Raw genomic sequence first — 24,039 nt, 5'->3', positions numbered from 1 at the left:
GCCCCACGTAGATATGGATTTCTAGGTCTTAAACTCGCTAATGCTGCTGCTGTCCATAGAAGGCACTGTGTAACTAACGTTTATAAGACCCAGTGGTGGTATCTTTCCTTTGCTTCTTCAGATCTACCCTTCCCTCTCCCCTTCTCTGCATCCATCCCCATGCAGACTGAACTGTATGAACCATACCAACAGACTCCCACACTTTCTGGCTTCTGTTGGGTTCAGTACTGAGAGGGCAGGAGATTGCAGGAAGGGAGGGGAATGAGGCCCGGGTATTTTTTACTCTGACTCCCTCCGCATAAGAGCACCTCAGGTGGTTGTATCCTTAGTGGAAGGTCACTGTTCTGTCCCCACAAGGCTCCTCTACATGGCTCTCCTTCTGGCTTCTGGTGACCACTCTGGGCCCTCATCCCTTCCAGTCATATTTTGTCAGCGGCATAAGCAAGAGGCCTCTTTATTTTACTGATTGTAATGCTTTGACGAGTCATCTGTGCTTTCAGTGACATTGCTCTATTAACCAAAAGAGCTAGATGTTTGTTACTTGCGCAGTCTGGATAATAGTAGTTCCTGAAAAGCTGGGAGATAATAGTTCTTACTTTTATCCCAGTATAGCATTGCCATCCCTACCTCCAAGGCAGCTCTCTGAAACAGGTAGACAGAGTGAATCATAAGAAACCTGAATGCGACTCACCGGCTTTAAACTGTGCCTACTCCTTAGTCGCTGAGTCTAAGAAGCATCTCAATCTGAGATGTAATCATGATTAATAATGAGGTCACATGTATCTGGAGTTTATAAAGTACCATGCACTGTTCTAAGACCTACATATATTTGAAATCATTTAAATTTACAGTGGCCTGATAAGATGGACAGAAACTGAGGTAGAAGGTGTTAAGTAACATGCTGAAGGGCAGACAGACAGCAAACAAGCAAGCTTGAAACACATACCCTCTTGGCCCTGTGAGTTGTCCCTGGAACCATCACACGATAGTGTATGGCACAGAAAAGAACAGCAATCCTTTGCCCTATCAAGCCAATGATCTCCAAACCCAGAGACCACCTCCAGATCCACAGGTCTCTAATGGAGACCAGACAACTAGGACTCTTGAAAGAATACTAAAGCAGTGAGCTTAGAGGTCAGGCTTTAACAAAGACAACAATGTCCAAAAGCAATAAAAAGGAAAGGCCTTTTGTCTAAGGAAAATTCCCAATGGTTCTTGGGCCCCATGGTGCAGCAACTCAGGTCGCCAGTGGGCTTATTTCTTCAGCACCAGAATGCTGGATGACCTTTACGAGGTTGGGAATGTCACAGAATAGAAATCACATTCCCTGGGCAGTTGAGCACACATGGTATCACTCAAAGGAGATGTCTGCTAAGCTCCCACAGGGAGCAATTTGGAGGGCTGGGGCCATGCTGGGAGGGCATTTCAGTGAATGGACTCCTCAGAAACTCTGAAAACATAAAAGGTACATAAGGAGTCAAAACACAGTCTCTCTTCTCCTTCTTCTTATAAGGACACCAGTTAGATTTAGGACCCACTCTCCCTCAGTATGACCTCATTTTAACTTAACTAAGTAGATCTGCAAAGGCTCTATTTTATTTCCAAATAAAGTCACATGCGGAGGTTCCAGATGAACACGAATTGTGGGGAGACACTATTCAACCCACTACAAACATTAAGAGTACCATATTCCTAGTTTGCCACAGCCAATAAAAGGAGGGGCTTTGATCTGAATTTTATATTGGAATCTCTGCTCTACAATGATTCATGGCTCTACTCTTTCTCTCCTGATAATGAGGACATGATCATGTGTGCACTCTGGTTTTCTAAAGATCACCTTTAGACTCTTTATATACCTATAATGGCAAGTGACTTGGTTGGTTTCTGTAGGTAGTCTATTTACTCAATCAAACTAGACTGTCATTGAGTCAAAGGCTCATCTAATTAGCTGGAATAATAAATCAAACCCAAGTAATTTGGTTGTTCTCAATAACACAGCTCTTTTTTAAGGTCACTACCAAGGTGTATGCAATTAGCAGCGTGTCTCCCTGAAGGAATAATCTGGCCAGACTAAATTATTTCATGGTGGGAGAAGTAACTTGGCAACAATTGGCTGTGTTGTTATAATAAACAGCCTAGTTGTTATCTTCCATTTTTTGTAGCCTAAATTATTTTCTCTTTCTCTCTTTTCTCCTTTTTTTTTTTTTGTTCTTAAACAGTTCTTTGATCCACAGAAACTTGTCATTTTATCCTATTTATTTTAGTAACATGTTTGAAACATCAGTTAACATTATATCTTTAAGCCTTTTTTTTTTTTACTTTATTGAGGTATATTTGACAAAGTCAAGCATTTTTAAAATAAGAACTATTTAGCTTGTAGCTTCATGTTTATTTTATTTTTCTACTTTGGAGTTCTTATATACAAGCTGCCTTCTGGAGAAACCGAATTTTAACTCTAAAATTTATCTAGTGGCCCATAAAAACCTTCTGTCTTAAATAAAGACAGTAATATTTAACACTTCCAATGCAGAGAGTAGGCTCCTTGGAATCTTGCTTCTGCTGTTTCTTGGCATCTTCTCCCTGGTCCTCCACTGAGTGTCCCTGACCTCTCATAACCTCCCTCCAGCTCCTGGTCTTCTTTCTTCTCTTTACCAGGTCCTACCCTCATCTTCTCAAAATCTCCCCATGCATGCTTTCCCCTCAGGTTCATCCTGCAATCCCAGGGCATCAACCACCACTGATTTCCCTCACGACTCACAAATCAACTCTAAAACCTGACGTCTCGCCCATGAAAAGGATCCATCTTCCCATTATACACATGAAACAGCAAGAAAGAGGCCATGTACAGAGAAGAGCTAGACTGGATATAGTCAAGAGCTAAAATGTGATTCATGGGAAGTGTTTATTCAAGGTACTCAAGAGACAGAGTAATTCTTTGTGGTTGGAGTTCTTAGAAAGAGTCAAAGTAAGGAAGAAAATGTTAAGATAGGTTTAGGAAACTAATGTAACTTCTGCAGGTAGAATAGAAAAAAGAACATTTCAGGCCATGAAAAAAGGTATGAACAGTGTAGGAGAGTGGAAATGAGGGGGAGCCTGTGGAATTAGGAAGGAAACCACTCTGGCTGGCACAGAACATTCACGTTAGGAATCAGGAGGTAAAACTACAGAGATAGGGGCAACCAGGTGGCTCAGTCGGTTGGTGTCTGACTTTGGCTCCGGTCATGATCTTGGGATCCTGGAATCAAGCCCCTCATCTGAGTGGGGAGTCTGCTAAGTGGGAGTCTGAGTGGGAGTCTGTTTGTTCCTCTCCCTCTGCCCCTCCCCCTGCTCATGTTCTCTCTCTTTCTCTCAAATGAATAAATAAAATCTTAAAAAAAAAAAAAAAACCACCTTGCAGATACTAGACGATACAGGGGGTATTGAATGGCAGGGTGAAGAGTTCAAATGTCCTCTGTGAAAGGCCTGGAAGTCTCAGCTCAGAAGGACGAATGTGGTGTGTTCTGCACATCAGCCTGGTGGTCAGGTGTAAGATGAATCAGGCTGTGAGAAACTGGTCAGAGCGCAGTTGTGGCAATTGAGGCATAAAATGAGGAAGATATGTCAGGAATGAAGAAAGAATAAATCTAAGAGCTAATTCCAAAGAGGAATCAACAGGTCTATACGGCAGATTCAATGTAGGAGACATGGAAGCAGGAGAAAAGATCAAGGTGCAACGTGATGAAGAAGAAAGTGCAGAAACCAGGAGTGAATTCATTACCTTGTCACCGAATAGCTATTTGAGCTTGAATAAATGTCTTAGCCTTCCTGAGTGTCCATAAATGAGGGAGTTAGGCTGGATGACTTCTAAGATTTCTTTCCACCTCAACTTTAAAGTTCAATAGCGCCCAAGAGCAGGCTTAGATTTTATCATGGTCTTTTCTGCACCTCTGCTCACTTACTGTAAACTGAAATATTTTCCTTATTGGACTGTGCTGAAGATTAGTTAACTTTGAAATGAAGCACTAGGTAAGTGATTTACTTCAGAAGCATATCCGTAAACATCTTTCTCTGCCCCATATTCATCTTTTATTCAGGAACTCTGGCATTCTAATGGTGAGTTAGGGGAGGACAAGGAGCAACACAGTCTGCAAGTGTATGTTTGGTGATTGATCTGCTTTGCAAGCAAATTCTTAAATATAAATCCTCAGGAGACATGCACATGTATATGTAAAGTGGTGAAAGAATACTGATTAAAATTTTTTAACTGTCCTAATTTAAATCTCTAAATATGTGGTATCCTTAAGAAGCTATACCCATGGTCCAAAGTCTATATTATGACACTTGAAGGCTCTTGTAAACTGACCCTTAAAAATCGTCTCCTCTTTGGCTCACTTCAAAGAGAAGACAAGGTAAGAACTATTTCCCTTTTTCACACACACACACACACACACAGGGAGGTCTTCCTGATTTACAATGGGGTTATGTCCTAATAAACCCATTATAAGTTGAAAATAAGCTAAGTCGAAATTCATTTAATACACCTAACCTACTTAATACACCTAACATCATAGCATAACATAACCTACCTTACACATGCTCAGAACACTTACGTTAGCCTATAGTTGGGCAAAATCATCTAACACAAAGCCTATTTTATAATAAAGTGTTGAATACCTTACGTAATTTATTGAATAGTGTACTGAATGTGAAAAACAGAATGGTTGCAGGGTACAGAATGGTTGTCAAGTGTGTGGGTTGTTTACAGTGAGTGTAAACAAACTTACAGCTGACTGGGAGCCACATCACAAAAGAGTATAATACCGCATATCACTAGCCCAGGAAAAGATAAAAACTGAAATTTCAAAGTACAGTTTTTACTGAATGTGTATCACGTTCACACTATCACAGAGTTGAAAAATCCTAGGTAGAATCATCATAAGTCGGGGACTGTCCGTATTAACTTACAGATCTGTAGATCAGAAGTCTGACACAGCACTAAATCAGGGTGTTGGCAGGACTGCTCTCCCTTCTAGAAGCTCTAGGGAAGAATCCATTTCCTTGTTCTTCCAGCTTCCAGAAATGGCCTCCTTTCTCCAAGTCATCATCATTAAACCATTCTCCCCGAGTAGCCTCTCCCTCTGACCACAGCCAGGGAAGGTTTTCTATTTTTCAGAACATATGGGATTAGATTGGATTCACCTGGAAAATCCAGAATAATCTTCCCAACTCAGTTTCATTTAATCTTCCCACTTAATTTAATCATATCTACAAAGTCCTGTTTGCTATGTAAAGTCACATAGGCACAGGTTCCAGGCATTAGGAAGTGGACTTCTTTAAAAAAACAAAGCAACTTTTTTTAGTACAGTTGACACACAATGTTACATTACTTTCAGGTCCGTAACAGTGATTCAGCTTCTCTGTATGTTATGCTACCCTTACCCTCACCACAGGTGTAGCTGCCATCTGTCACCACACAACCCAATCACACTATCACCGACTCTATTCCCGGTGCTGTGCCTTTTTTTTTTTTTTTAATTTTATTATGTTATGTTAGTCACCATACAATACATCATTAGTTTTTGATGTGGTGATCTATGATCCATTGTTTTCGTATAACACCCAGTGCTCCATGCAGTACATGCCCTCCTTAATACCCATCCCCAGGATAACCCATCCCCCCACCCCCATCCCCTCTAGAACCCTGTTTGTTTCTCAGAGTCCATAGTCTCTCATGGTTCATCTCTCCCTCCAATTCCTCCCCCCTCATTTTTCCCTTCCTTCTCCTAATGTCCTCCATGCTGTTCCTTATGTTCCACAAATAAGTGAAACCATATGATAATTGACTTTCTCTGCTTGATTTATTTCACTTAGCATCATCTCCTCCAGTCCCATCCATGTTGATGTAAAAGTTGGGTATTCATCTTTTCTAATGGCTGAGTAATATTCCATTGTATATATGGACCACATCTTCTTTATCCATTCATCTGTTGAAGGGCATCTCGGCTCTTTCCACAGTTTGGCTATTGCGGACATTGCTGCTATGAACATTGGGGTGCATATGGCCCTTCTTTTCACTACATCTGTGTCTTTGGGGTAAATACCCACTAGTGCAATTGCTGGGTCATAGGGTAGCTCTATTTTTAAATTTTTGAGGAACCTCCACACTGTTTTCCAAAGTGGCTGTACCAACTCACATTCCCACCAACAGTGTAAGAGGGTTCCCCTTTCTCCACAACCTCTCCAACATTCGTTGTTTCTTGCCCTGTCCATTTTTGCCATTCTAACTGGTGTAAGGTGGTATCTCAATGTGGTTTTGATTTGGATTTCCCTAATGGCTAATGATGATGAACATTTTTTCATGTGTCTGTTAGCCATTTGTATGTCTTCTTCAGAGAAGTGTCTTTTCATATCTTCTGCCCACTTTTTGACTTGACTATTTGTTTTTTGGGTGTTGAGTTTGAGAAGTTCTTTATAGATCTTAGATACCAGCCCTTTATCCGTAGTGTCATTTGCAAATATCTTCTCCCATTCTGTGGGTTGCCTCTTTGTTTTGTTGACTGTTTCCTTTGCTGTGCAGAAGCTTTTTATCTTGATGAAGTCCCAAAAGTTCATTTTTGCTTTTGTTTCACTAGCTTTTGGAGATGTATCTTGAAAGAAGTTGCTGTGGGCGATGTCAAAGAGGTTACTGCCTATGTTCTCCTCTAGGATTTTGATGGATTCCTGTCTCACATTGAGGTCTTTCATCCACTTTGAGTTTATCTTTGTGAGTGGTGTTAGAGAATGGTTGAGTTTCATTCTTCTGCATGTGGCTGTCCAATTTTCCCAGCACCATTTATTGAAGAGACTGTCTTTTTTCCATTGCATGTTTTTTCCTGCTTTGTCAAAGATTATTTGACCATAGAGTTGAGGGTCCATATCTGGGTTCTCTATTCTGTTCCATTGGTCTATATGTCTGTTTTTGTGCCACTACCATGCTGTCTTGGTGATCACTGATTTGTAATATAGCTTGAAATCGGGCAACGTGATGCCCCCAGCTTTGTTTTTCTTTTTCAACATCTCCTTGGCGATTCGGGGTCTTTTCTGATTCCATACAAATTTTAGGATTGTTTGTTCCAGCACTTTGAAAAATGTCATTGGAATTTAGATCGGGATGGCATTGAAGGTATAGATTGCTCTGGGTAGCATAGACATTTTAACGATGTTTATTCTTCTGATCCATGAGCATGGAATGTTTTTCCATCTTTTTGTGTCTTCTTCAATTTCTTTCATGAGTGTTTTGTAGTTCCTAGAGTATAGATCCTTTAACTCTTTGGTTAGGTTTATTCCGAGGTATCTTATGGTTTTTGGTGCTATTGTAAATGGAATAGTTTCTCTAATTTCTCATTCTACAGTTGCGTTGTTAGTGTATAAGAAAGCAACTGATTTCTGTGCATTGATTTTGTATCCTGCCACATTACTGAATTGCTGGATGAGTTCTAGTAATTTGGGGGTGGAGTCTTTTGGGTTTTCCACATAAAGTATCATGTCATCTGTGAAAAGAGAGAGTTTGACTTCTTCTTTGCCAATTTGAATACCTGTGACTCATTCATTCCATAACTGAAGCCTGTACCTCCCACTCCCTGTCACCATTTTATCCATCCCTCCACCCCCTTCCCTCTGATAACCATCAGTTTGTTCTCTGTATTTATACATTTAATTCTGCTTTTTGTTTGTTTATTCATTTGTTTTGGTTTTTAGATTTTACGTATGAGTGAATGTACACAACTCAACACCAAAACAGCAAACAGTCCAATTAAAAACTGGGCAGAGGCCCTAAATCGAAATTTTTCCAAAGAAGACATAGAAACATACGAAAAGATGCTCAACATCACTAATCATCTGGGAGATGCAAAGCACAACCACAATGAGATACTGCCTTATACCTGTCAGAATGGCTAAAATGAAAAGACAAGAAATAATAAGTGTTGGCGAGGATGTGGAGAAAAGGAACCCTTGTGCACTGTTGGTGGGAATGCAAACTGGGCAGCCACTGTGGAAAACAGTATGGAGATTCCTCAAAAAAAAAAAAAATTAAAAATAGAAATACCATATAATGCAATATTTCTACTACTGGGTATTTACCTAAAGCATCCATCAATAGATGAATGGATAAGGAAGATTTTTTTATATATACATACATACAGAATATTATGCAGTCATAAAAAAAGGATGAGATCTTGACAACTGCAACAACATGGATGGGCCCACAGGGTGTTATGCGAAGTGAAATATAAGTCAAGCAGAGAAAGACAAATGCCACATGATTTTCCTCATATGTGGAAACTAAAAAACAAAACAAAGGATAATTCGAGGGGCTATTATTCTGCCTACCAAAATGGCATGAAATACACAATTATTAGCTGTTGTTCACAGTCATTCATTCATTTTGAAGTTTCCTTGGTAAAACTATGCAGCAGTTAAAAAACAAAAAACAAACAAACAAAAAATCCACACACACAAAAGAATAAGGAAGAGCCCAGTGAAATACATTAGTAACAAAACCGTGGGCACAGAATGATACATGTGCAACAAACTAAGTCACTGTGGTCAATGGAAATTACTAAAAAGTATAGTACTGATGTGTATCTATTTACTTATTAGGGTTTTTTGTTTTTGTTTTTTTTTTTGGTTTTGTTTTGGGTGGGGTTTTTTTTGGTTTTTTTTTTAGCTTTTTTTGTAAAAGAGCCAAGGGTTCTTTCAATATCGTCTTATTTGTTTAGGTGTTTTTTTTTCTTCTCTCAGCTTTATTGAAATATAATTGACATACAGCACTGTAGAAGTTTAAGGTACACAACATAATGACTTAGGTTTATTGTTAAATGGTTACTACAGTAAGTTTGGTTAACTTGTTTAGGTCTTTAACATCTGTAAAACAGGGCTCATTTAGAGAAGTTTACATGAGTAATGAGAAATCCTTGGTAAAGGAAAATGTACCTTCCTCCTTAGAATTCCCAATGCATTTCCATTTTGCTTATTTTGAACTATCTTTTCAAAGTCTTAGAGATTTTTAAATTATAGTCCGATCTCCTGATTTTAAAAAACCTCAAAATGATATTCCTGATTTTTTTAATTAATAAACAAAAAACAATTTTTTTAAAGAAATAACATTTTTAAATTTTTTTTAAGTAATCTCTGCACCCAGTGTGGGGCTCAAACTCATGACCCCAAGATCAAGTGTCATACACTCTACCGACTGAGTCAGTCAGGGGCCCCCAAAAAGCCATTTTTAAAAAATACTTTAAGAGATTAGTATACCCTGCAACAAATAACCTCTGAAATAATTATCATGAAACTGGGGCTTAATTTGTGCCAGATCTGGCGACTTGGGTGTTCAGGGGTGGGCCAGGAAGGGAGCACTAGGAAATGTGTTCTTAGGAGGCCTATGAAGAAAGAGATGGGAAAAAAAAAAAAAAAAATCCTTTCTTTTGACTCCTAAAGTTCTGCAATTTAACAAAGCTCTCGTTACTCAAACATTCTTTTCCTTTTTGCTTTTCAATTTTTTTCAACTTGTAAAATGGCATGGACTCATACATAATTTTATTTCTTTCCAATCATAATTTGATTGCATATATTTTCTCTGTAGTTACAACTGTTTGATAATGCAATTGCATTGCATGATGTACTGACTTGTAAATGCTTAAAAATGGGGGGGGAGGCGGTTTGCAGAGCTTTGAAAACATGCTCTGTTCAAACCAATCATCTACATTTAACTCGTGATAAGATTGCCAGTGGAGCGCATGAAACAGTAACTCTTCAGCTTCTCCCATGGACTTCGCAGATGCCTTCTCTTTATTTTCAGGAACGATTCTGGAAACGTGGATAAAGGTTCACAGGTGGTAGAGACGAGATTGCTGTAAAGAAAGATGTCTCAAGTTCATCCAGAAGCTGTTGACACTACTAAGGTGTAAACACTCTCTCTGTGTTCTTGAAATCATCAGTAAAATCTCTTACCCACTAATAGTGTTTGGGGCATCAAGGGTTTATTTTGCTTATTTATCGTGGAAATTATGAAAAGTCTGAGCACTTCACCTGTTCCATGAGATATGTTACAGGGCAGCAAATAAACTGAACTCTTTTGGTGGGAGCCTAGGATTAGAACAGGATGTGACCACAAGGAGGGAGTCAGGACTAACAGAGGGAACAGAATGAATGAGGGCTTGAACCAATCTTATGTAGGTCTTGATAGACGGGGGACCTGAGCTGACACCTGCATTAGGCAACAAATCAAAATATTTCTCTGGCTAGCCTTGCACTGCCTTGCAAAGCCATTTTTAACTCTAAGTACTTTATAAATCAATATATACTCGTATAAAAGCTAAGTATATAATTATGTGTTTGCTTATCTTCCCGAAGAAAAGAATATCAAAAATATTCTGTATTTAGGAAATGCCCATGCAAAGTTGATGCTTTCTTCCTGATTTATTTTTTATCTCAACCATTCAAGTTGGGGAATCATAAACAGAACTTTAAAAACCTCTCATATGGTTCCATACACTACATATAGCTGATTTTGATCATATTTCTATCCTATTTCTCATTTCCATTTCATATTCCTAGACCGGCAGCATGTTACTCCCCCTCTGTTGTAATTTGTGTTTCTCTGATTCATTTCTATGTTCCACACAACTTGACATTCATGTACATCCTTCCCCTGCTATTACTAGAGCCAATGACATCCTTGGAGTCAAATCCAGCGTCTTTTCTCTCCTTTCTTTTAAACCTTCCTTACCCAATCAGACCTTGGACTGTAATATTTTTCTTAATCTTCTGACTAGTATCAGCTTCATGGATATCCTGCACTCCTAGTACTTACCATGGCTAATTATGACTTTTAGGAAAAGGCCTTTTGTGTTTTCCTGGCCTACTCCTCTTTTTCTATTAGTATTTCAAAAACCCTAACTGGCCAAGTCCATTTTTTTTTTTATTATTGTGTTCATTAAATCTTTTTATGTATTACTATCTATATGTACGCGACCCCAACATTGCTTACCCAGTGATTCTCATAAAACACACCCCGGATTTTCACGTCCTATTTTTGTTAATCCAAAAAAAGAATTATTTCTTGAACAACTTATTATGTTTTCAAATCCTCTGTATATGGACAATTTCAGGGTTTATTTTAGTATCTGATATTCTAAATTTAATATACATATTAAAGAGCCTGAGCACTTCACCTGTTCCGTGAGCTATGTTACAGGCCTTCACAGAAGCCCTGTCAATCACAGAAGCTATTTTGGCTGAAGTTGGAGCATAAAGAGTGATTTGACTGTAAGATGATCAGGAGTAACACAAGTGACAGAATAGAGAGGGTTTGAACTGATCTTATCATATATACATATAGATCATGTGTATATATATATATATATATATATGAATATTTTTTAAAAGTTACCTGAGAGACAACATTCTACAAAGAATGGATGGTAAATTATAAGAGCATTTTAGGAGCAGAGGGTTTGAAGAAAATGTTTACATAGCTTTTATTCTTTTCAATTCAGTTTCGAGCAGATATTCCTTAACTGAACATTTTGTGCAGGATGATATGCCAGGTTGTATAAGAGATTAAAAATAAATGCAGAACTTCTCTGCCTGGAGTAGTGTACAGACTAGACCACCTACTTCAGGATGAGCCATAATATAAGATGAAATACATAATGTTCCATAAGTTCTTCTGATGACGGAGAAACTTCATCAGGTTGGGTTAAGCTGGGTTTATATAAAAGTTTGATATAGGAAGTGGCATCACTGTATTTTTCTCTGTGACAGTACCTAGTACATCATAAATCCCATAAAGTACCAGCTACATGGGTGGATGGATGGGTTGGTGGGTGTGAAACAGACGAATAACATTTGAGCCAAATTATAATGGAAAAGAAAAAAAAAAACAACAGGCAAAGGATATGGGAGCAAGACATTTTAAGTGGAGAGAAAACCAGGAACAGAAACTGTAGGTAGAAAATAGAGGTGTTTAGAGCAGAACAAATGGCTCAGTTTGGCGGAATGTCAGGTGTACAAGAAGAAATAGGAAAGTAAACTTAATAAGTTAATTCAGAGCTTCAAGAACCGAAGTCTCAGCACTGATCATCAGCCAGTGCAAATCCATATGGTGGTACCAGCTGCTAAAATACTGAAAGCTTCCATAGCAGTTGGGGAATAATATAATGGTAACTGCAATAAACAACACCAACTGGTAATAAAAAATTCTAATATGAATTCATTAGTCCAAGCTTAGAGTTGAAGGCTGTCACAACAACCATTGTAATCTGGGGCTCCCGTCCACCAACATCTGAGAGTATTTCCAACACTGTTTACCTGTCCAGCTGAGGTCACACAGCCTGAGTGCGTTCCTGAGCAATTTTACAAGCCCGTGCTCCATGAGAATAGCCGGTTTATCACATCTGCATTCACACTACTGCTGCTGCTTTTTTTTTTTTTTAATTTGTCAGAGAGCAAGCGCACAAGCAGGGGGAGGAGCAGAGGGAGAAGCAGGCTCCCCGCTGAGCAGGGAGCCCGATGTGGGGCTCCATCCCAGGACCCTGGGATCATGACCTGAGCCAAAGGCAGATGCCCAACCAACCGAGCCACCTAGCTGTCCCTTGCTGCTGCTTCTAAATGGTTTACTTTTTCCTTTGGTGACTGTCAACTGTATAGGTCATACATGAGCAACTTGTAATTCTTGTGTAGATCTTAAGCGTGCAGTATTTTGAAAGTCATAAGTTTACATGAATAAATATTTTTGAACGAACCTTTAGAATGAGAGGCAAGATATTCTGGATAAGTTCATAACTTTTCTTATAAATAGAAGCCTGCTTTTCTGAATGCACAACAGAACCAAGAAAAAAGGAGATTTATACTGAATCTCAACGTAGGTTGATTTGATGCAAAAATTAAAACAGCCCAGAAGATCTTCTAAGACACTGCAAGAGTCAGCAGACATTACACACATTATTTGTATCTCTGGAGTGAGAAAAAAAATGATTTTTCAACAAAAATATAAGTGGATTATTATTATAATTGACAAATATTGGGATGCAAATGATGCTCCAAATGCCATCACTCAAAATTGAATTTGCGACACATTTACGCATTACATCAAAATGACAGTTGTGTTCTGTTAAATGTCATGACTCAAATAAAGAAAATTTAGGTTTATATTACTATCAGTTATATAGTGAACACAATCTGTTATTTTCAGATTTTCTGGAACTTTAAAAAATGAACACTATGGATATATCATTACAAACTTGACTTATGGCATGAGCACACACATACTGAAATGAGAAAACCACATTTTGGAAAATGTACTAATTTATCAGTATCAACTATGTCTCAACTTTCATATGAAAGTATTTTAATATTTTAATTAAACATGAAATTCACTATTTGTGGATAGTTTAATGGTTTTTGTTGGTCTCATGAAGGTGGAATAATATATATGAAATGACTTATCAAACTTTATGGTCAGAGTTCAGGAAAAATGGCTTCATTGAAAAATATTTATTGAATTTTGGAGAAAGTACCACTGGAAAAGTACAAAAATTCCTGGATGTTCTAAGTTGGCATTTCACTCTCTGGATGATGCAATAAAATATAATTCAAGTAAATCCTTTTAAATCCTCTATTTCAAATGTGAATCAAATACCACAGAGAATTAAAGAATATGAGAGCTGATGTTTGAAATAACAAATTCGGGAAGATTATTTAAATCTGATGATCAGCATAGTCAAAAAAGGAGATCCTGAGATTATAAAATTCTCAAACACTATCTTAAAGGCTGGCATTTTTAAATGTGATTGATGTTGATTCACCACAAGCTGAAAGAAGTTTCACTCAATATTACGAACAGTATCACTGATGATAGAAGTCATCCTATGAAGAACTTTTTAAGAGTTGATGTCAAATAATGGTTCATATAAATATATTATTTACCTAGTGATGGCCATTGTCAAATTATGATGGCTATAATTTCTAAAACTCAACAATTTCGTAATTACTAGAATATTTTGATGAACAATTTGCATTACAAATTATACTAGTTTGGCCAATTGGATAGGTTGAAAGATACATAAATATCTGTATTTATATCTATATAGAGATGATAGAAGACGAATGGATGGATAGATAGATAGATAACCCATCCATACTGCATTTTAAAAAGTTTGAATATCATCACCTGCATTCTCTATGCAGCATGACAGTGGAAAGTTTATAGAAACACACCTGGGCTTGATCCTAACTCTGCCATTTACCAGCTATGTGACTTAGCAAGTTACATAGTCCCCCTAAAGGGATTTCCTCAGTTTAGGGAAGATGAATAATAATGCCTATTTCATAGGGCCATAGTAAGAGCTCATGAAATAGTGCACACAGACAGTGCTCCTGCTCCTCCCAGGAAAATCACACTGAATTCACTGGCCAGGCTGATACTGGCTTCTGACTCCATGATAGGGTGTTTACTATCCCATACTCTTTCCTCTGAAATCTGAAGGAAAAGTTAAAATTAGGGCCTTCAATAAGTGTGTTTGCAAAGTAAACACTACCTACTAGAAGCTTTGTTTTTTCTAAAGCCATCATGGTTGATGCAAATATTGATTTAATAGAAATATAAGCTCCATGGAGTTGCTCCTTGTCTATCTTACTTACAACACTTATCCTTAAGGCAGTGAACAGCCCCTGGTACAGAAGAGTAGTTTATGATGTGAATGACTGAATGAATTGCATTAATTAATCCTAAAGGAAAAAGGAGAAACTTTGAGTTACTAGAAAGAAGAAGCTTGAGAGACGAGGTCATGAAATCCATTCACACTACAAATTTATTACAAATATCCATTTTTTTCTTTTTCTTTTTTTCCCCCTGTACTTATTTGGATATTGCCTCTCAGCCTCCACATGATAGCTAGTAGGAAAAGAAATGAGCTAAATGTAAAATGTGAATTACAGCTTAGAGCAAGCCAAAATTTAAATTGCTACTTGCAAATGGAGGGGCATGACCCTTTAGTTGGCCATGATTTTTAGTTTAGTAGGTTATCACCATCATTGATTTTTTTTAAAAGGAATAGAATAAAATAAAAAAAGACATATCTGAATGACACAGAGTCAGCATTATTTGATGGACTGTATTTCAGTGCCCCTGTGCCCCTATGTGTGTGTGTGTGCACGCACGTGTGTGTGTTAGTTCTTACTGCAAAATCTATTATTTACTGTGGGATCGCTGAAGAATTGAGACAGTCCATTTGGTTGCTTTTAGTTTCCCTTGGATGAAAATGCCACGTATCTGTCTCCTAACCTCTGCTCTTCTCCCTAAGATAGTTGGGGTGTGAGGTGCACACGGAACACTGTGAGCCTGGGACCCCAGGCTTGGCTATGGATATACTAAGTGGGGATCTAAAGGAACTTAAATGACCCCTTCTCTCTCAACACTACCTGCCTCTCAAGCTTGTTGCTTTACTGTAAAATTCTAAGAATCTGAATGTTATCCCCCTTTTTCTCCTCGTATTCCTACTGTAAAAATGTAAATCTCCCTCATTGACCCCTCCCTCTATCCTAGGAAGAAAGCTATGGATGCACTTTCATAACTGTCCAAATGTTATCCTGTCAGCATTTAGTAGAGTAAGAGGAGTAGCATTTCTCCAGGAGAACTTGAAGACAAGCATATACATCACCAGACAGAGTTCCTGCCCTGCCCAGCATTGGGTTTGTCATAGATGGGGCGAGGGGGGGGGGGGGGAATAGTCCAGAGCATATTCAGGAATTATCTGAGAAAACTTTTAACTACATAAACCACCCTGTAGCTGATATATTCTGCAAACAGAGGAGAGACACAACAAATTACCATGATTCTCACACTCATCCTTCCTCTGCCATCTCCACCATCATTTGAGACAAAAATAGTTTCTGGTTTTTATTTGAGTCCCTAAACTGGAACTGAAAAGAGACAATTTCCATAGTAAATGAATGAATAAAAATCAGTGTTGTTTTAATTGCATTGTGTGCCATTTTTTTTCTAGAATCTGATCATTTCTGCAGAGCTAGAAAGCCATATCTGAAATTTCAGAGAGCCAGCAGCTACACTGGGAATTTTTCTGTCCTCTGAGAGACTGAATATACAAATGGACAATGGCCAGACCATAGAGAAAATAAACTCTGATTTATAACCTACAGCAATCTTCCCAGGAAACCAACCCTCATCTATAGTAATCAGCTCAGCTTATCTATAGTAATCAGCTCAGCCAGCTAGTGGAAGTCAGACTGCTATCTCTACTAACAATCCAGGAAGCTAAACAGTAACTTCTGTTAACAATTGGCCCCAAAGGTCCAGGACTTGATTAACAACTGACAGCATCCCTAATTTTTGTCCCTTTCCAACTTAGGATCAACCAGAGAAAGTCAAATATGTACCCCCAACCAACATATCAGACGCTCTGCTTCTAGTTAGCTCACCTAGAGCCTCCCCAGGCCAACAGCCTCTAGTCAGAGCACACCCAAAGCCGCTTTTGTTATCCCCCCACTATAAAGCTTCCCACTCCTCTGCCCGCCTTGGAGTTGCTGCCAAATGCAAGTAATGGTGGTTGACTCCCGTGCTATAGCAAGCTCTGAAAAAATTGCCTTTGATTTTCTCATTGGTTGGTTTTCATTTATTTCTACACGTCAATCCACAATCTTCTTGATTATTTTTATATTCTATCATTAACATATTGCCTTTTGCTATTTTGCCTTTTTACTGTTTATTTTACTATCTTGCCTTACTCTTGGCCTTTTCCTATTTATTTTTGGAAGGGTATTTGGTTTTGTACTTGAATTTTATACTAGTACATCAAAGGTTGGAATAGGTCTTAAATTAAGAATCCTTCATCTATTTCTTCTGAAAGAGCTTCGGTGGAGTCCAAAGTCCATCACAGAAGAGAAGCATTTCCGTGCAGCTGAACTCCCAGAGAGAAGTAGGTTTGTTGTGTATCATTTTGCTATCATTTTATAAATAGCCCACCCTTCATCCCTTTGCATAGCTGAGATTATAGCTTAGAACTGCTCACCAGTGAGAACTTATGACAGAACTTCCTAGGGTTTTATTTTGTTTTAATGCATTACATTTCTAAAATATTCTCTTCGGCTTTCTTACGAATAGTCCTACATTTAGATTAACTTAGAGTTGACATATTTAGATATAAGTATTATTTAGGCTAGCATATAATATTTATTGTTTTAAAAAGCATTCTAGACTTATAAAAATGATAGATTTGTATGGGTAGAAAGAAATAATAATACAAATCTAATATGGGCTGTTAATGTTGCAGAATTAAGTTTAAATACTGAAATTAATAGGTCCTTTTATCTTACCATTAAAGCCTTTTTGATTTACACTTGAATAAAGGTGTCACATTTGAAAATGACAAGGTTATTATTTTCTCCTTTTAAGAATCCAGAATATTTCTTATCTTTATTTTTAGATACCTCTTAGATGTGTTGAATTTGGGGGGATATTAAAATAAACGTTGCCAAAGTGTCTGAATCAAAGGATTAATGTACTAGGCCACGTTTTCGAGGACAATAAGATCAGGAAAGATTAAAGGAATTAGAAATTGCTTTGTTAAAGGAAGAAAAAGGAAATAAGTAGATGTCAGATGATATCACCCAAAATCAGTCCATCAGCTACATCAATTAGAGACCAACTCTAGGCTGAGCTATAGAACAATGCGCTTTTCTGGACTCCTCTGCCTCCGTTGCAAGAGTTTTATTATCTAATGGAGGAAAAAGAGCAAGTAATTGTAAAATAACTGGGCAGTAAATTGACAAAATCATTATAAGCATAAACTAAAGAACCCCAATGAAAGGGTTATAAAACCAACTGGCACCCAGATCAGTGGTCAATCAAACACACACCACATAGCATTACTGAAAATTTTAGCCGGGGGGAAAATGTTAAAGTGCCTGTAACTCAGGCCCTACCTTGGCTTAAAAAGAGAGAAAGGGGTGTGGGAGGGGGTGGAAAACAGTCAAAAGTTATGAGCATGTTTAACCTTGAGCAATGTAGAAATATTTTCCTCACTGGCACCCTGGAAATACGTCCTTAGCCTACATTGAAGGCATTATGAGAAAAAGTTTCATGAGCCTCAACCTCGCACTGCTATCAAGAAGCTATTGAGGGCAGCATTCCCAGAATTACTGAACGCCCTCTCTGTGCAGACCCAGGGGAGAAATTCCTCTTCGTTATCAACACCAAGAATAGTTGCACTGCTCCTGAACACCTGGCTCATCTGGTCCTGTGGACACTAACTGTTATAATTAATTGCATCTCTCTCTTTGAGGGTTGGCACCAAAAGGCTTAGATCCAAATTTATGGCCTTCCTCTGGCAAGTGGACAGAGTCATACACCATGTGTTTTGTATACTAAATTTATCTTATTTTTCCTACCCTAATTTTTCTCTGACCTGATTTTCTCACCCAGTTATCTTTTTCATTTGGGTTCATCTTATTGTAGTACATGCATTTTATCAATGACTTCAAATCCTTTCTAGAATCTAGTGGTGTAGAACTAGATACCACCAATTAAAGTTGAATAGATAATTACGTGTTGCTGTTCCAAAGTTTCATGCTCTATACATATTGTTTCCTTTCCTAGAAAACCTTTCCACCTGTCCACGTGGAAAAAAACAAACAAACAAACTCATTTTCTCAGGCCCAGCTGAAAAGCTGAATCCGCTATGGAGACTTTGCTGACCGCCACACCCTTGGGAAGAAGTGACCACTTTCTATTTGCATCACACTGAATTGAAACATTTCTTTACATGTCTTTCCTTCTAGAAATTACCCTTCTTGATGGGAGAGACCCTGTTATATTCATCTTTATAGCTCCCATGCCAAGCTCCACTAGTCCGTGTTGGAAGAAAAGGAAAGAAGAAGGGAATTAAGAGAAGAGAAAAAAGGAGGGAGGGAAGAAGAAAGAAGGAAGATATTGAAAAGCTGGAGACAAAAGAATTCAGCTCAAAAGGGAGGAATGCTGCATTTATGATCAAAGATTGAAGGATTTTGTAAAAACAAAAAAAATGTATTTTTTATTGCCCTGCTTTGTTTTCATTCAGCCAACCAGTTGTTTCTTGCTTGTTCCTTCCATTGTTTCCTAATGTCTACAAATAATTTGTGCTAAATTGAATGATTCCGAAAAAGCCATCTGAAATATGATATGAGAAGCATTTTAAGGAGGAGAGTGCTGTGATTTCACAGAGAAAATGAGCTAACTTTTTCTCTCATTTCTGCCTGTCTCAAAGGTCCCAGCTGGTGAGGGGCTTCTGAGAACAGCTGGGTTTGACACGTCCCTCGTTTCACCTTCTCGACCCCAAGTGGAGTTTGACGTTGCATCACAACAGTCTGGCTAGGTGCTTTGTGATCAACAAAATAATGCCTGAAAAATGAGGAAGATGGGCTAGGAATAAAGGCACATCTGGGCAGAGGCCTCATAATTCATGATCAGAAATTCTACTTTTACCCGAGAGACTCTCACGAGTCTTCCCAGACTTCTGAGAAGACAAGTGACTTAATTAAAAGCAAAGTCTTGATGAGGATGCTTTTGGCAATTGCGTAGGAAGGTGAACTGGAACTGGGGAGGCTGGGGAGTAGGCGGACACATAAACACAACTCTCTAGGTGTACACCTAGCCTCTGAGTTATTAAGTCTGGGAGAATCCCTTCAATGGATTGATTTTGTGTTGAAATGCAGTTTGTTGCCTGAGGTTAGGAAGACCTTTCTCTTTTCAAATTAAGTAAACTGTGACAGCTGAGACTTTCTTTTGAAACAGTTCTGGAAAGTTTCTCCATGAAATTTGAAAGATAGCTCATCTCTCCTTCAGAGCCATCCTTATGAGGCCATAGGCAGCACGAATGGGGAAGGCAGAGAATCTGGGGAGGGCAATCTAGTGGGACACCCCAGGGAACTGCCAGGAGGACAATCTTGAAGTAGATAATTTTCTTCTTCCCTTTCTGCCCCATTTCCTTCCCATGCCACCCTCAGTTCCTACCACAAAAATGCTCTCAACAAGACTTTGATTTCCCCACATGTTTATATCTCTGGCCTGCACCATCCTTGTGTCCTTCTGTGGTAAACAGAATTCTGAGACGCTCCTGCAAGATTCCTGCCCTTTGGTGTACAGACCCTCTAAAACCCCTTAAGTGTGGGTGAGATTGTAAATATAGTGAATTTAGTTTTTAGGATTAGGTTACATTATACAAAAGAAATAAAGGTCCAAAAAAAGTGGACTTTGAGTTTATCAAGAGGAAGATTATCCTAGGCGGGCCTGACCTTGAAAACCTTTGGGAAGGGCAAAACTGGAAGTGAAAGAATCTTCTGGTTGTGAAGAGACAAACTGCCATGTTTTGAAGAGGACCCCACTGAAGAAATCACAGGCTGCCTCTGGCAGCTGAGAACAGCCCCTGACTGACAGCCAGCAAGACCAGAGAAACCTTAGTCCTACAACCACAATTCATTATATTCTGCCAACAACCACATGAGTCCAGAGAAAGACCCCAAGTCTCAGATGAAAACAAAGCTGAGCTAACACCTTGATTTCAGCCTGGTGAGACCCTACCAGGAGAACCGACCAGGCCACACCTAGACTTTTGATCTGCAGAACTGTGAGACAATAAACAGGTATTGTTTTAAGCCATTCAGTCTGTGATAATTCATTACCCAGGGATATAAAAATAATACACTTTCTATACACTATCTCCTACCTTCTTCCACTGAATAATTTCAACCCCCCCTGAGCTCCTGCTGGAGAGTCACCCCATGCGTGAGCCTGTCCCCACCCCTCTCCTCCCACTGCCCCAACCCTTCCCCGAAACAGGCCAGGCTAAGTACCTCTTCTTTGTTCTCCTGAAGCAGTGATTCTCAAAGTCCCCAAGAAAATTTTATGGGGCCCACAAGGACAAAAATATTTTCATACTGATGCTACACACCATTTGCCTTGTTTTACTGTGTTGTAAGCAGTATGGGTCACACTACTGGAAGCCAGCATGAATCCAGGCAGTGACGCCAGAATATTCTAATGGTCTTCACTGCTATGTACTCACAGTGAAAAATATTAATTTTGTTACGTCTCAGCCCTCAAGTACAGTCTTTTTAATTCTGACCAGCAAAATGGGACGTACACATAAAGCACTCCTGCTGCCTATCAAAGCTTGATAGTTGTCTTAAACATCCGCATGATGTCTGACTTGCAAGCTGAGCTGGGTAGGTTTTTTCTTTTTTTTCATGGAATACCATTTTTACTTGAAAGAATAACTAATAAACTATGGCTCTTCAGCCTTCTACACTTGGCAGGTGGGCATTTTCTCAAAAGTGAACCAAGTTAGCCAGTCACTATAAGGAAAACTATTGGTAGTATTTGTTGCCAATAATAAATTTAATCTTTCGAGGGAAAATTAGAATTTTGATAAACGTGTATTGGCCACCATGCATTTGACAGCTTCCTAATTCTTAAAGACATTTCTAATCAGTGATTAGATTACCTCAATGATAATATTCGTGATCTTTAAAATATCGTATATTAAAATATGTCAACACTTGAAAATTCTGCATAACTCAGTGAAACAGTATTTTCCAAACAACCAACGCACTGTGTCACAAAATCATACATTGGAAGAAGATTAAATCAAAATGCAAAATATGCCAGTGGAGTTCAATGCAAAACACAAAAAGTTCACTAATAGAGCTTCGGATTCCACATTGCACCTACCCTAAAAGAAATTACTACTTTCTGATTTTGATGTATTATCAAAGAAGAATATACCCAATTATTTGAAAAGCCTATTACAATACTCCTCCCTTTTCATGTCTCATATCTGCATGAACCCAGATTTTCTCATATACTTCAAACAAAACAACTTACAATATATTGAATGCAGACACAAATATGGGGACCCAGTTGTCTTCTATTAATCCAACTATTAAAGAGATTTCTAGGGGCGCCTGGGTGGCTCAGTCGTTAAGCGTCTGCCTTCGGCTCAGGTCATGATCCCGGGGTCCTGGGATCGAGCCCCACATCGGGCTCCCTGCTCCGCGGGAAGCCTGCTTCTCCCTCTCCCACTCCCCCTGCTTGTGTTCCCTCTCTCGCTGTGTCTCTCTCTGTCAAATAAATAAAATCTTTAAAAAAAAAAAAAAAGAGAGATTTCTAAAAGTGTTAAATAACGCCACTCTTACCAGTACTTTTTTAGTTTTAGAACATAGTTATTTTTCAGAAAATATATTTTTAATGTGAACATACAATTGGTTTATTCTTTTTAAATTAATCAATAAATACTTTTAATTTCTCAATTTTAATTTCTAATGGATAGATTGTTAGATATCTATTGTTAGATAACCAAAGCTCTGTGGAGTCCTCATTAATTTTTGAGAGTATAAAGTAGTCCTGAGACCCAAAAAGTTTTGAGAACTGCTTGTCTTATACTCTTATTTGGGGATCTATGCTATATTGAGATTATCTTTCTGGTGTTGTATTTCTACTTGGACAGTGAATGCCTGCTGAGTACAATGACAACTGATGTGTCTTTTTTTCCCAAGTACCAAGCACAGAATTCAGTATATAGTAGATGCTTAAGAAACATTTGCTATTGAGCTTCAAGTTCACTGTGGTGCAACCCTTCCCCACAGAAATAACAATGCCATTGTTGAGTTAGGAAATGTACCCTAAAGTAGGAAAATTATATATTCTGCTTTTTATTAAAGTGCCATATGAGTTATAAAGACAGAAGTAGCAACATTTAGAAATTTGTGAAGATAAAATACCCAAAATGCCTTTATATTTAACAATTGTTGTAAGATGAACATATTTGAAAATTCTAGGTCATACAAATATTGCAAGAAATATTTACAGCAAAGTTCCAATTAATTAAAAGTTGAATAGTCTTTTTTTGTTCTTTCTATACTTATAACACAAAATTATATTTGACTTTAAATTGTGAGGACAAAAACTCTACCACCCTGAAAAGCATCTGGGATACTAGAAATACCCAACCACGATAAAATAAAAATAAAATTCTGTTGTGAATAAATGCATCAATATAAGGGAGAAACAGATCATAATTTAAAGTTACCTGTAAATACTGAGCTCAAAACAGAAAAGTGAGGGTGTTGCTAGGAGATAAAGTGAAAACAATCACCTGTTTTTATAGTCAAAAGCATTTTATCCATTTAATGTGTTTTCTTTCATTTTTGCAACTGCTCTAAAAGACATTACTTCCTACCAGAGGCATGATTTGTAATCTGCACCTGCACAAAAGAATTTTTTACGGGGGGGGAGTGAGTTTTGCTCAAAGATGCCAACTAAAGGAGTCTTTCATTGGCCAAGATAAGTTATTTTTACTGATGACAACTATCTGGTCCCTAAGCTTGCAGCAGCCTGAACCAGTCCATGGGCCCCAATAACTGAGCAACAGGTGTTTCCCAGGCCACCAGCCAAGAGCCACAGTGGGGTCACACTCAGAAACAAGAGAACAGCAATTTGTGACTTGGCTCCACCAGCTGGCTCCCTGGAATGCAGCACCTCCAAATCCCCCCCTCTAGCTCAGAGAAAATACCTAGGTCGTCCTGCACCTGCTGCCCTTCCCAGCTGCTGGCTCGTGGCTCCCAGTTCCCTGACCTATACCCAGAGAATCCTGGAGCTGCTAGTGCCCGCCCTGCCACCCTCACTCTCTCTCAGGGAGGCCAGATGGTTCCACTGAAAATACTTCTCCCTTGTTCACCCTCTTTGAACTGGTCATTTCTGGTTTTATTGTCCGAAGGTTGAAGTAAGAAAGTAGCTCTGTGTAGTGTGCTCACTATCACCAAAAAAATAATAAAAAATAAAATACTATTTTTGCTGCTCATGTTGTTTTTGCTATTGTTTTATGACACATAGATATAGATATAGCGCCTTACTCCTCTAAGGACTTTGGCATTTGTCCACAGAGTGCCAGACCTTACGAGACCGAGCAACATAGCACGATGCTCTTAAACAAGTGGCATGGTTCCCAGTTAAACCTGCTGGACTCCTGA

Source organism: Halichoerus grypus, chromosome 9 (assembly GCF_964656455.1).
Source record: "Halichoerus grypus chromosome 9, mHalGry1.hap1.1, whole genome shotgun sequence".
NCBI classification, from domain to species: domain Eukaryota; kingdom Metazoa; phylum Chordata; class Mammalia; order Carnivora; family Phocidae; genus Halichoerus; species Halichoerus grypus.
Note: the sequence above shows the minus strand (reverse complement) of the source record.